The 13,876-nt window shown below is 43.8% G+C and overlaps 1 non-coding gene across 1 annotated transcript; it reads left to right on the forward strand.

Moving 5' to 3' along the window:
- The first annotated feature begins 13,600 nt into the window (after positions 1-13,600).
- Trnat-ugu (transfer RNA threonine (anticodon UGU)) lies at positions 13,601-13,675 on the forward strand. The gene has a single exon. It is a non-coding gene; the product is annotated as a tRNA-Thr (tRNA).
- Positions 13,676-13,876: the final 201 nt, after the last annotated feature.

Consider the following 13,876-nt stretch of genomic DNA (forward strand, 5'->3'; position numbering starts at 1 on the left):
GGTGTATCATTCTGATGGTGGAAGAGGTCCTACTAGGTCTAGGTGGACATGTTCAAATCTCTGATTTGGAGGAAGAAAGAGGTGACCTAACGCGCCGGCTAACTTTATTCCGTTGACAGGACACACATTGTCGCACATATTGCTTCCAATTTTTGTCCATGTGTGGCCAGACAAAAGCTCGCTTCACCATGTTGGTAGTGGCTCGTATTCCAGGGTGCGACAAGATATGTAAAGAGGCCATTGCTTGTTGGCGGAAGTCAGTAGTCACAAAAGGTCTTGGTTTGTTGGTGGCGACATCACAATACAGCATCACAGTTGACAGTGGTGGTGTAATACGGCGACAGCTACAATGGCTGCCATCCCCTAGAATCCGCCAGTTGAAATTAGAAAGGGAACAATGGGTTCAGAATATATTTCTTGCCATTTCTTCAACGAAAATCGTTAAAGCGACCTAATAAAATGGGACCAAGATCATCCAATGATGCAACACCTCCGCCAAGGAACCGCTTGCACAGCATATGGAAATCGAAGTGTACTTAACAGAACCATCAACTCACTCATTCAGTTTTCTGTAAGTCGGTATCAGTAACTTATTTGCCCAAGGATCAGTATACAATAATAAAGGATCTATTTCATTAATACAAGGAAAACATATCCACTTAAATCTGATGCCCCTATTTTGTCAAAATGCACTAACTCAGTCGGTTTCACCGTAAGTACAGTTCTCTTATGTCTTATATATAGATGTACTTGAAACTAATTAGTTCAATAATATAAAAAAATAGTTATGCACACATCAGGGAGACTGGTTCCCCATCTTGTCTAAAGAAGCGTGTAACAAGAAGCTAAATTTTGCCTTTCAAATTGCTCCCACTAAGCAAAAAGAACATACACTCCTGGAAATTGAAATAAGAACACCGTGAATTCATTGTCCCAGGAAGGGGAAACTTTATTGACACATTCCTGGGGTCAGATACATCACATGATCACACTGACAGAACCACAGGCACATAGACACAGGCAACAGAGCATGCACAATGTCGGCACTAGTACAGTGTATATCCACCTTTCGCAGCAATGCAGGCTGCTATTCTCCCATGGAGACGATCGTAGAGATGCTGGATGTAGTCCTGTGGAACAGCTTGCCATGCCATTTCCACCTGGCGCCTCAGTTGGACCAGCGTTCGTGCTGGACGTGCAGACCGCATGAGACGACGCTTCATCCAGTCCCAAACATGCTCAATGGGGGACAGATCCGGAGATCTTGCTGGCCAGGGTAGTTGACTTACACCTTCTAGAGCACGTTGGGTGGCACGGGATACATGCGGACGTGCATTGTCCTGTTGGAACAGCAAGTTCCCTTGCCGGTCTAGGAATGGTAGAACGATGGGTTCGATGACGGTTTGGATGTACCGTGCACTATTCAGTGTCCCCTCGACGATCACCAGTGGTGTACGGCCAGTGTAGGAGATCGCTCCCCACACCATGATGCCGGGTGTTGGTCCTGTGTGCCTCGGTCGTATGCAGTCCTGATTGTGGCGCTCACCTGCACGGCGCCAAACACGCATACGACCATCATTGGCACCAAGGCAGAAGCGACTCTCTTCGCTGAAGACGACACGTCTCCATTCGTCCCTCCATTCACGCCTGTCGCGACACCACTGGAGGCGGGCTGCACGATGTTGGGGCGTGAGCGGAAGACGGCCTAACGGTGTGCGGGACCGTAGCCCAGCTTCATGGAGACGGTTGCGAATGGTCCTCGCCGATACCCCAGGAGCAACAGTGTCCCTAATTTGCTGGGAAGTGGCGGTGCGGTCCCCTACGGCACTGCGTAGGATCCTACGGTCTTGGCGTGCATCCGTGCGTCGCTGCGGTCCGGTCCCAGGTCGACGGGCACGTGCACCTTCCGCCGATCACTGGCGACAACATCGATGTACTGTGGAGACCTCACGCCCCACGTGTTGAGCAATTCGGCGGTACGTCCACCCGGCCTCCCGCATGCCCACTATACGCCCTCGCTCAAAGTCCGTCAACTGCACATACGGTTCACGTCCACGCTGTCGCGGCATGCTACCAGTGTTAAAGACTGCGATGGAGCTCCGCATGCCACGGCAAACTGGCTGACACTGACGGCGGCGGTGCACAAATGCTGCGCAGCTAGCGCCATTCGACGGCCAACACTGCGGTTCCTGGTGTGTCCGCTGTGCCGTGCGTGTGATCATTGCTTGTACAGCCCTCTCGCAGTGTCCGGAGCAAGTATGGTGGGTCTGACACACCGGTGTCAATGTGTTCTTTTTTCCATTTCCAGGAGTGTATTTAGTAGATCTATATACACCGAGAGTAAAAATAAATAAATAGGTAAACGACAATTGCCACAGCGATAAGGAATAACAACGGAGTAAGATTACAATTTAAAATTCTGTCAACGATGGAAATGGAAGTGCCGTGTGGCGAGGGCCTCCCGTCGGGTAGACCGTTCGCCTGGTGCAAGTCTTTCGAGTTGACGCCACTTCAGCGACTTGCGTGTTAATGGGGATGAAATGATGACGATAAGGACAACACAGCACCCAGTCCCTGAGCGGAGAAAATCTCCGACCCAGACGGGAATCGGACCCGGGCCGTTAGTTATGACATTCCGTCGCGCTTACCACTCAGCTACTAGGGGCGGACTGTCAACGATGAAGTCATTAGAAACGGAATGCAAATGCGGTTGCAAACGAACCACTTTGGCAACTTGCAAAACTGGGAAAGAATTAAATTATGATGTGCTGACAGTGATTTGAACACTATTCCTCCCAATGCAACGAAGCACCGTTATCTTAAAAACTGTGTAATCCCATTCGGTTATCAAGAAGAAGTGGGCTGTTGGCTTTAAAATACAGCAGGCAGGTAAATTGAGAATACATAATAATTTGATAGGTGAAGAATGTTGTATTGTTTGGAGCCGTACGGACTATCACCCATCGCTGATAAAAAGGAGCTCCATAGCGACTGTTTTATAGTGGAACGGAATTCTGATTCCACTTTTTGACGATCCGCTGAAACAAGGGACGAGCTTAGATATCGCCTTCAGCGTAATTTGACGCTTATTTTTACTAAATGCTCATTACTGTGCTTCAGGAGACTGATCAAGAATTCTGGACTCAATGGATACTTGAGGGTAGACATAAATGACGGACAGGATCCGAGTGCGCTCTTCAGATTACTCGAAGAGAGTACCATTTGATCTGCTAAAGAATTCAAACAGGTCGTACTGTTTCATTTTCTTTTGTCCAGTCACAGATATAAACACCGTTCCATATTCTGCAGCCTATTCGTATTATTTACAAACGTTTAACGGAAGAACAGCTGATGTCCCAGAAATCATTACAAGTCCTTTCGCTGTCACCTGGTCACAGTCGCTCAGTTTGCAATGGTGTCATGGGAGGGCACGTAAGACGGCAACAGCTTGAAAATGGGATGTCTTTAGCGATGAATCTAATTTGTTTGTGGGCATTACCGAAGTCCAGATCGTGCTTTGTGGTGAGAGCTTCAGTCTTGATTTGGCTGCGTCGTGGAGCACTGTCCCCAATATTTTGGTATATTGTTCTCCGTGGCTGTTAAATACGACACAGTGTCACCTTTATTAGAGATAATAGTGGAAATGACAACGTAGTTTTATGTGCAGGACATGTTCCAGTCACATATATTAATTAGTACGTGGGTATCGAGAAGGTATTTTCAAGCTGGATAGCTCGTGACCTCACACGGTTGAGTGACGTAGTATTTTCTAATGTGTATATTTCCTTCATAGAGTGTCCCACAACTACTTTTCTTGATCGCCCAGTGAATCTTTTTTGTCGCTATGTTGAGTGTCCTCTCTCGAAACCTGCAACAAGTGTCAGTAACTGACCATGAGGATTGATAGTGGCACATGCAGTACAAACCGAGGCTTCTAGTAGCGATTCCATCGCCAGGAAACTTCTGTTCTACGACTGTAGCCTCTATGATGAAACAACTTACCTTTCTGTGAGGTACTGTCCTGTAGTCTTCCATTATTAATACTGCAGCATAAATACAAACTATGACTGTGTAACCAACACATAAACATTATAGATAATCCTACTTTAGTCCTTATATTTCAAATATTCCTCGTCTTTCTCGTGCTGTTTTAGTTATGGGGTGTTACCTTCTTATTGGTGTTGGTTGTGACGCCCAAGTACGAGTAGCTTGTTCATATATTACATGCCTAAAAGACCATTCTGCATTCTACGTTTTAGCGTTTCTTTCCCACCTGAATATGGGCTGTCCTATAAATCGTGGCCTGTCATTCTTACCATGAACACAAAGTTCTGTACCTCTGTTTCAACATTTTTAGAAAAGATGAGAACATTGTGCATCCCGTCTAGTAGTGGAGAGTACCCTTGATGGATAGAAGAAGTTCAGTTTCAGGCTTTCTCCTGCACATAAGAGGTGTTGACATAATTTACAGACTTCCTCTGTTACGTCATAATTTTCACTTCCCTACAAAATGAATACCAAACTAACCCCTGCTGTGTTGTTAACTTTCTGTCTCTCTCTCTCTCTCTCTCTCTCTCTCTCTCTCTCTCTCTCTCTCTTTCTCTCTCTCCCCGTCTGCTTCTGCTTGACATATTTTTGTTACACCCCTAGTAATTCCCAAATAAAGAGATAATCTTTTGATTGGTTGGTTGGTTGATTTGGGGGAGGAGAGATAATGTCTTATGTTTTGTTCATACATTCTAGTGAACGAATTCCTTCTTTTTCATATTTTGCTTTTTCGGAAAACTGTACCACACACAACAATGGAACTAGAAATTAAAATCTGGTATACAGATTATTTGTCAGACTGAATATTTTATTACATCTTCATTTACTTGCTCTTCTTACAATGTTGAGTGTCCTCCTCAGCAGCTAAGTAGGCAGCGCACCTGACTGCTATGCGCAGGACAGCTACATTTACATCTACACGCATACTCGGTGTGCGGTGGAGGGCAACGGTGCCCGTACGATAGCTCGTCGGAGGGGAGGGCTAGGCATGGGAGTATGGTGTATTTTTAATATTCTGGAAGACGAATGGCGACTTGTAATCATTCACAAAAAAGTTCCATTTAAAAACTTGCATAATACCGACTTTCTAGCCATTTTCTTGAAAAAAAAAACACCTGGCTGCACTACATTTTTTTTCCCCTGCTATGGGAGACCTTGGTGGAGGGTACTTCTGGTACCGTTATCTTTTCTCCCTTTCCTGTTACATTCACAATTGTTACTTGGAATGAATTATTGGAATTATTGTCGATAAGGCTTTGTATGACATCTAATTCCTCTTACTTTTTTGTCGTGATCATTCCGCAAGTCGTATGTGGGAGAAAGTCATAGGCTGCCAGACACCGCTGGAGTTCTTTGAGCATTTCCGTAACGCTCTCGCATGGAGAAAACTATCACGTAACGAAATGCTTAGCTCTTAGTTGAAGCTTCACTATCTCTTTTACCAATCCTGCTCGGTAAGAGCGTCAGACTGATGGACAGAACTCAAGAATCGGTCAAACGAGTGTTCTGTAAGCCACTTTTTCCGTAGATGGATTATATTTACTTAACATTCTCCGAATGAATCTTGATTTGGTATTTGATTTTCCTACTACTTGTTTTATGTGGTCATTCCACTTTAGGTCGCTCCTTATGGTCACTCCAAGGGATTTTAAGGTAGGTTCTGTTTCCAGTGATTTGTCACCAATAGTGTAATCGAACCTATTAATTCTCAATACGTTGTACAGTCTATAAAAAAAATAAAAAAAGCACAAAAAAACCGACGCACCATGAAGAAAATATCCCAATAGGACGGAAATCAGTGGAAGTGCAGACAAATAATTTCAGAAGAAATTCAGAAAAATTAGACTGTTTATTCAAGAGAAAGAGCTTCACCAGTTAATCAATTCAATAACGCGTTGGTCCACCTCTGGCCCTTATGCAAGCGGTCATTCGGCTTGGCATTGATTATAGTGTCGTTGGAAGTCCGCCTGAGGGATATTGTGCAAAATTCTGTCTAATTGGCACGTTAGATCGTCAAAACCTCGAGCTGGTTGGAGGACCCTGCTCATGATGCTCCAGACGTTCTCAACTGGATAGAGCTCTGGCGACTTTGCTGACCAAGATAGTGTTTAGCGAGAACGAAGACAAGCAATAGAAACTCTCGCCGTGTGCGGACGGGCATTATCTTGATGAAATTTAAGCACAAAATGGCTTTCCATGAAGAGCAACAATATGGAGAGTAGAACATTGTCGATGTACCTCTGTGTTGTGAGGGTGCCGCCAAGAACCCTGTTATGAAAAGAGTTGGTACCCCAGACCATCACTCCTGGTTGTCAGGACGTATGGAAGGCGACAATCAGGTTGGCATACCACCACTGTCCGGGGCGTCAACAGACACGTCTTTGGCCTGCAATCTGGATCTTGGCTGGAGTAGAATAGTCGTCAGTGACGAGTCCCGCTTCGAACTGAGCCCCAGTGACCAGTGGATATGTGTCTAGAGACGTCCTGGACAGTGGTGGGATACCAACTTCAATGTCACCTGCCGTACCGTCCGACAACCAGGAGTAGTGGCCTGGGACGCTATTTCTTTTCATAACAGGGACCCTTATAGCACAGTGGTATGTCGATTGGTTCAAATGACTCTGAGCACTATGGGACTTAACATCTGAGGTCATCAGTCCCCTAGAACTTATAACTACTTAAACCTAACTAACCTAAGGACATCACACACATCCATGCCCGAGGCAGGATTCGAACCTGCGACCGTAGCGGTCGCGCGGTTCCAGACTGAAGCGCCTAGAACCGCTCGGCCACCAGCGGCCGGCTAGGTATGTCGACAATGTTCTATTCCCTGTTTGTTGCCCATCATCGCAAGCCATCCTGGCATTACAGTTCAGCTAAGTAATTCCTGCTTGCATACGACGAGAGTTTCTACTGCTTGTCTTCGTGCTTGCCAAACCTTACCTTGGGCTGCAAGGCCGCCAGATCTCTCCCCAATTTAGAACTTATGGAGCATTATGGGCAGTGCCCTCCCACCATCTCGAGATTTTGGTGATCTAACGGGCCAGTTGGACAGAATTACAGTATTTGGTAACCCTTTGTAGGACATGAGACAACTCTGTCAACCAACGCCAAGCCAAATAACTGCTTGCATAAGGCCCTGAAGTGGACCATCATATTACCGACTTGCTCAATTTGTGAAGCTGTTTCTCTTGAATAAATCATCCATTTTTTTCTGAAATTTTAGTCACTTTTTGTTGATACAAGTACATCACATCTACCGATTTCTGTACCTTTCGGATAATTCCTTCGTGGTGCGTCGCTTTTTTCCGTTAGTGTATTAACTTATGTTCAAGGACAACTGCCAGTCCTTGCACCAATCATCAATATCTGCTGGTCTTTCTGCATATCACTACAGTCTTCTGGTGCTGCAATCAGTTTATAGAAAACAGCATCGTCCGCCAATAGCCTCAGGGAACGTCCGACATTATGCACTATATCATCAACACAAATTGTAAATGGTAGCTGCCCTAAGGCACTCCCTTGGGATACTATCGAAAATACCTCTACATGTGTCGATTTCGTGTTGGGTTCTATTTGCAAGCAAGTCACATATCTTGTCCGTTATGACCAGTAAACTAATCACTAATCATCAGTGCGTAAGCGTATCGAATGCCTTCCGGAAGTTAATGAACATGGCATTTCATTACCTGAGTGCCTTTGTCTACGGCGCTCTGGATCTCGTGGACGCAAAGAGCGCGCTGAGTTTCGCAAAGATCTCTGTGTGAGGAATCAATGTTGACGTCATAAAGCTTGAAGGTCAAACACGTTCCATAATCCTGCAACAGTTTGACGTCAGCGATATGGGTTATAACTATGCGCGTGACTATGACGACACTCCTTGATAACGTGCATGACCTGCGCTTTTTTTCCAGTCGCAATGTACCCTTCCTTGTGCCAGTGATCTATGATATACTACCGCTTGAAGGTGAGCAAGTTTTCTCGCACCATCTCCTTGGAACCTTGCAGGTAAAGAATCTGGTCCAATTGCCTTTCCACTGTTGAGTAGTTTAACATGATTTTCTATTCGACGATCGCTTACTTCATAACTACCGTTTTGGTATTGGCTCGATGACTGAAAGGAGATCCCGTATTCCGATTTTCTGTGGAGAAAGTTTCAGAAGACTGAATTCAGTATCATGCTTCCCTATGTAATCTTCTGTTTGGTCACTGAGGGACCGAATGGCTGATTTCGATCCGGTTACTGACTTTACATTAGACCAAAACTTCTTAAGATTTTATAGTTTGGCATATTATTACTTTGAAATTTATTGAACGCTTCTGGTATCCCTCTCCGTATGCTCAGTTTTGCTGCTTTCAACTTCCGTTTGTTTACTAGGTTTTAACTTCGCTTTTGAATCATCTTTCTAACACAGCTATTGATTCACGGTGCATCTTTTCCATCCCTCACAATCTTGCTCGGCACGCACTTGTCTAAAGCACATGATTTTGAGTTTTACCGATTTGTGCTTCACTTCTTCATCCTCAGATCTGAATGTTTCTTATTGACTACGCAGATAATCTATAATTTGTATCCTGTCACACTTGCTAACAAAAAAAAAAAAATGTTTAACTTCTTTCAGCGTTCTTTTATGTGTAGACATTGATTCCATCGCAACATTATGATCATTAATTCTGTCCTCGTTGTTAACTGATTCTAAAAGTTCGGGTCTGTTAGTTACTAGGAGGTCTAGAACATTGCCGTCACATGGCGGTTTTTTTAACTATCTGCTCGAAGTAATTTTCAAATAAGTCATTAGAACAATTCCAAACGAATCCCTTTCTATGGCACCCGTACAGTTCCTGGCATTGCCAGTGATTTTTCCTAAGTGGGAAGACTGAAAAGGGATTCATTCTGCCTTTTAACGTCATTTCAGGAGCCACTGGAATGAGAAGTAGCGGCTCCAAGGTATGGAGAGCTGACAGCGACCAGGAGAGCGGTGTGCTGTCATAGCGTCAGCGCCCCTCCATATCGCATCCGAATAACAACATGTGGTAAAGTGCCATCCAGCATCGTGCGGTCCTCTGGGACTGATCGCTAAAAATGGCTCTGAGCACTATAGGACTTAACATCTGAGGTCATCAGTCCCCCAGAACTTAGAATTACTTAAACCTAACTATCCTAAGCGCATCACACACATCCATGCCAGAGGCAGGATTCGAACCTGCGACCGCAGCGGTCGCGCGTTTCCAGACTGAAGCGCCTAGATCCGCTCGGCCACACCGGCCGGCACTGGTGTCTGAGTTTGGTTCTAGTTTTAGAATGCTGATTATGACGGATACACCATTTGCAGGTAACAGCAGCTTTTCATCGCTGCAAATGTGTTTTGCACTGAAAAACTGGCAGTGGGTGAAGCTATCCTGCACAGTAACAAGACCTTGTATATGCCATATATTCGCTTAGAGAAGGTCCTGGAACTCCTCCACGATAGAAACTGATCTCAAAGAGAGCACATTTCATTGGTGGAGATTAGCATTGCTATCTGGCAAAGAGAGACTCTCGGGAAAAAAGCTGTACACATGACCTGGGTCGGCTGTACACCGTCTGTACGTAAACGCCACGGAAGGAAAGGTACTTACACTCAAGGAAGACCGCTGGGTAGCGCTAAGGATCAAGGGACAGGTATTATCCCACTCAAATATTACATCAAGATTACGTTACCAGCATTACATCTCAAAGTACAATAATACAGTATATCGTTGATCGACGGAAGATCCATCAAGAGGAGCTCATATAATACTAAGTGCAGAAACCTGGCAAAAACCCGAAACTGGCAGCAGCGAGATTTTTCAGATATTTTTAGAGCGTAGGCAAATGGGAATTGGAAGTGATATATTTGTCGCAGTAAAACTCAGATCCCTCTACATAGAAATTGAGAGTGCATGCGAGAATAATTAGGGAAGACTTCGTCGCAACGGTGGGCACATACTTATAACTGGGTCTTTCTACTGTGCACCAAACCCACCATTAGACGTAATCTAAAATTTTACAGAAACCTTCAGTTCGCTAACACATATGTTCCCTAATAATACTGTCAGCATGGGAGGCTCTTTAATCATCCAACATTCTATTAGGAGAATTAGGGTTTGTAAGTGAAGGCGTGACAAGACATCCAGCGAAATAATACTAAATTATTTGAACTACTTGGAACAAAGAACACGGGATCCCATTCTTAACATATATGTTAGATCTAATGATAACAAATAAATCTGACCTCTTAGAGGATGTCCACAATGAAATTGGTATAAGTGATCTTCAGGCAGTTAAAGTAACAATGGTTATTGAAGGATGTAAGGCAACTAGAACAAGTAGATAGTTTTACACGTTCTGTAAACTACATAATGGGGCTGTAGTGTCATATCTAAAAGAGGAACCCCAAAAATTTATATCTGGACAGGCGCATGTAGAGGAACTGTTACTTAACTTTAAAAGACTGTTTCACCAAGCTGTGGATAGATACGAGGTGCGGCTAGAAAAAAACCGGACTGATGCTGGAAAAAACATTTATTTACAATTATTTACAATTTCATGTTATCTCCTTCAATGTACTCTCCTCCTCGGTCTCTACACCGCTCCATACGAATTTTCCACTGTTCATAGCAATGCTGCAGATCATTTTCGGTAAGTCCATACATTACTTCCGTCGCTTTTTCTTTTACTGCTTCAACAATCTCAAATCTAGTTCCTTTCAAAGCTGACTTGACTTTAGGGAAAAGAAAAAAGTCACAGGGGGCCAAATCAGGTGAGTAGGGTGGATGATCTAAGATGGGAATGTTGTGTTTTGCCAAAAACGTCTTCACTGACAACGCACTGTGAGCTGGGGCATTGTCTTGGTGAAGGATCCATGACTTTTTTCTCCACAAATCGTTCCGTTTTCTCCGTACTCGCTCACGTAGGGTAGCCAGGACGCTAATGTAGTAATGCTGATTCACTCTTTGTCCCTCTGGTACCCAATCAATGTGCACAATCCCTTTGATGTAAAAAAAAAAAACAATCATCATTGCCTTGAATTTCGATTTTGACATTCGTGCTTTTTTTTGTCGTGGAGAACCAGGAGTTTTCCAATGCATCGATTGGCGTTTAGTTTCGGGATCGTAAGTAAAAAACCACGATTCATCGCAAGTAATAACATTTTGTAAGAAGGTGGGATCACTTTCAATGTTTTCCAGGATGCCAGAACAAATCATTCTTCGGCGTTCCTTCTGTTCAATTGTGAGACACTTTGGAACCATTTTTGAACACACTTTGTTCATGTTGAAACTTTCATGAAGAATCTGCCTAACACTTTCCTTGTCAACTCCTGTTAACTCAGACACTGCTCTGATTGTTAAACGGCGATCTTGTCGAACAAGTTTACCGATTTTTTCAATGTTTGCATCAGTTTTTGCTGACAATGGTCTGCCAGTGCGAGTATCATCACTGGTGTCTTCGCGGCCATCTTTAAATCGTTTAAACCACTCAAACACTTGTGTTCGCGATAAACAATCATCGCCGTACACTTGTTGTTACATTACAAACGTTTCACTTGCAGATTTTCCTAGTTTGAAACAAAATTTGATGTTAACACGCTGTTCTTTCTGTACACTCAACATTTTCCGACGCACAGACAAAACGTCAACTACTTAAAACAGACGCCACGGGCAGACTGAGTGCAGGAGGTAGATGAAACTCGAGCAGTAGGCGGAGCGAGAGTCACGTGACAGGCCACGCGACTTTCAGCCTTATTGCATTCGTTTTATTGTTTCACCAGTACTAGTCCGGTTTTTTTCTAGCCACACCTCGTATGTACCTTTTTATTTATATAAATCATATGCCCCCTAGTATTACAGGTAATTCTAAAATATTTCTGTTTGCTGATGATACTAGCTTGATAGTAAAGGATGTTGTGTGCAGCATTGGCTCTGATTCAAATAGTGCACTTCATGACATAAGTTCATGGCTTGTAGAAAATAAGCTAATGCTAAATCACAGTAAGACTCAGTCTTTACAGTTTCTAACACACAATTCAACAAAACCCGACGTTTTAATTTCACAGAATGGGTATATGATTAGTGAAACTGAACAGTTCAAATTTCTGGATGTTCGGACGGATAGTAAACTGTCGTGGAAAGCTCACGTTCAAGATCTTGTTCAAAAGCTTAATGCTGCCATTTTCACTATTCGAACGGTATCTGAAGTAATTGGTCGTTAGACACGAAAAATAGTCCACTTTGCTTATTTTCATTCGCTCATGTCGTATTGTATTATGTTTTGGGGTAGCTCTTCCCATTCTCAAAGGACATTTCTGGCTCAGAAACGGGCAGTTCGGGCAATAAGTGGTGTAAATTCGCGAACCTCTTATCGACTCCTGTTCACTAGTTGGGTATTCTGACACTGGCCTCTCAATATATATATTCTTTACTGTCGTTTCTTGTTAACAATAACAGCTTATTCCTAAGAGTTAGCAGCTTTCACTCAGTCAATACCAGGCAGAAAATCCTATCTGCATTTGGATCGCACTTCCTTAACTCTTGTGCAGAAAGGTGTGCGGTATACTACTGCTTCCATTTTCAATAAGCTACCACAAGAATTCAAAAATCTTAGCAGTAATCCAAATCGAAACTGAAGGATTTCCTCACGGGTCACTCCTTCTATTCTGTTGAGGAGTTCCTTAAAAAATTAAGCTGATTACTATGTTATATTGTTGATCGCGTTTACTTAAACTTGTAGTTTGACCTTTTTGGGTTCATAAAGTTTTTTTTTAGTTGTTATTACTTTTATGTTGTAATTTCCTGTACTGACACGTTCCATGACCTTGGAGGTTTGCTCCTCAATTTGGTCCTACGGAACCAGATGTGTAAATAAAATAAATAAATAACAGTTCAGGATGGGAAGGACTCTCCACGGTACACGGTCACTGTAAAGAAACGCTACCTGACAAAAAAGATGAAGCACTCGAAAGACGTGGTCGGATGCTAACGCAACTTCTTACTCGTACACGCCATCGGTAGGTATTTAAATGATTACAGTAGCAATTCCCTGTGACCAGTAGTGGTACGTGATACCCTCCGCCATGCACCATACGGTGGCTTGCGGAGTATGTATGTATGTATGTATGTATGTATGTACGTAAACCGGCCACCAAAATGCATTAACGACGTTCATGATTAGTGTTGTTACCAGTTCTGGTGGGGCATATAAGGGGTAGAAACAGCGTCTGATGTTGAGCGATCACTGTGAAGGACACGTATATATATATACTAACATGGTATATGTTCTTTCGGGCATGTCTGAAAGAACAGATGCCATCTTAGTATATATATCGTTAAGGTTTACCGGCCACTTGACCATCTTCTTCTTCTGTACGAATGCACAAACAGTACCCGAACTCTTACGGGAATCGGCAACGCGCCGCGAGTAATGAGTATAATGGGCGGGGGGCACTATGAATGTAGTGCGGTACAATACGTTGAGAATGTGGGTTTCGTGGGAGGCGTGCCAGAGATAAATCCCTGCAGTCGCCCTGTCCTCTGTGTCCTCGGTGGCTCAGATGGATAGAGCGTCTGCCATGTAAGCAGGAGATCCCGGGTTCGAGTCCCGGTCGGGACACACATTTTCATCTTTCCCCGTCGACGTATGTCAACGCCTGTAAGCAGCTAAGGGTGTTCATTTCATTGTAATGGACACGTATATGCCACATACTCGTGTGACACAGCGTTGTCATTACCTGATATAGTTTGAAAGTGATCTCAGTTTGAGTCTTCATTTATCTGGATTTTCGAATCGTGAAATATACAGATTTGTGGGACA

This window comes from Schistocerca nitens, chromosome 3 (assembly GCF_023898315.1).
Source record: "Schistocerca nitens isolate TAMUIC-IGC-003100 chromosome 3, iqSchNite1.1, whole genome shotgun sequence".
Taxonomy (NCBI): Eukaryota; Metazoa; Arthropoda; class Insecta; order Orthoptera; family Acrididae; genus Schistocerca; species Schistocerca nitens.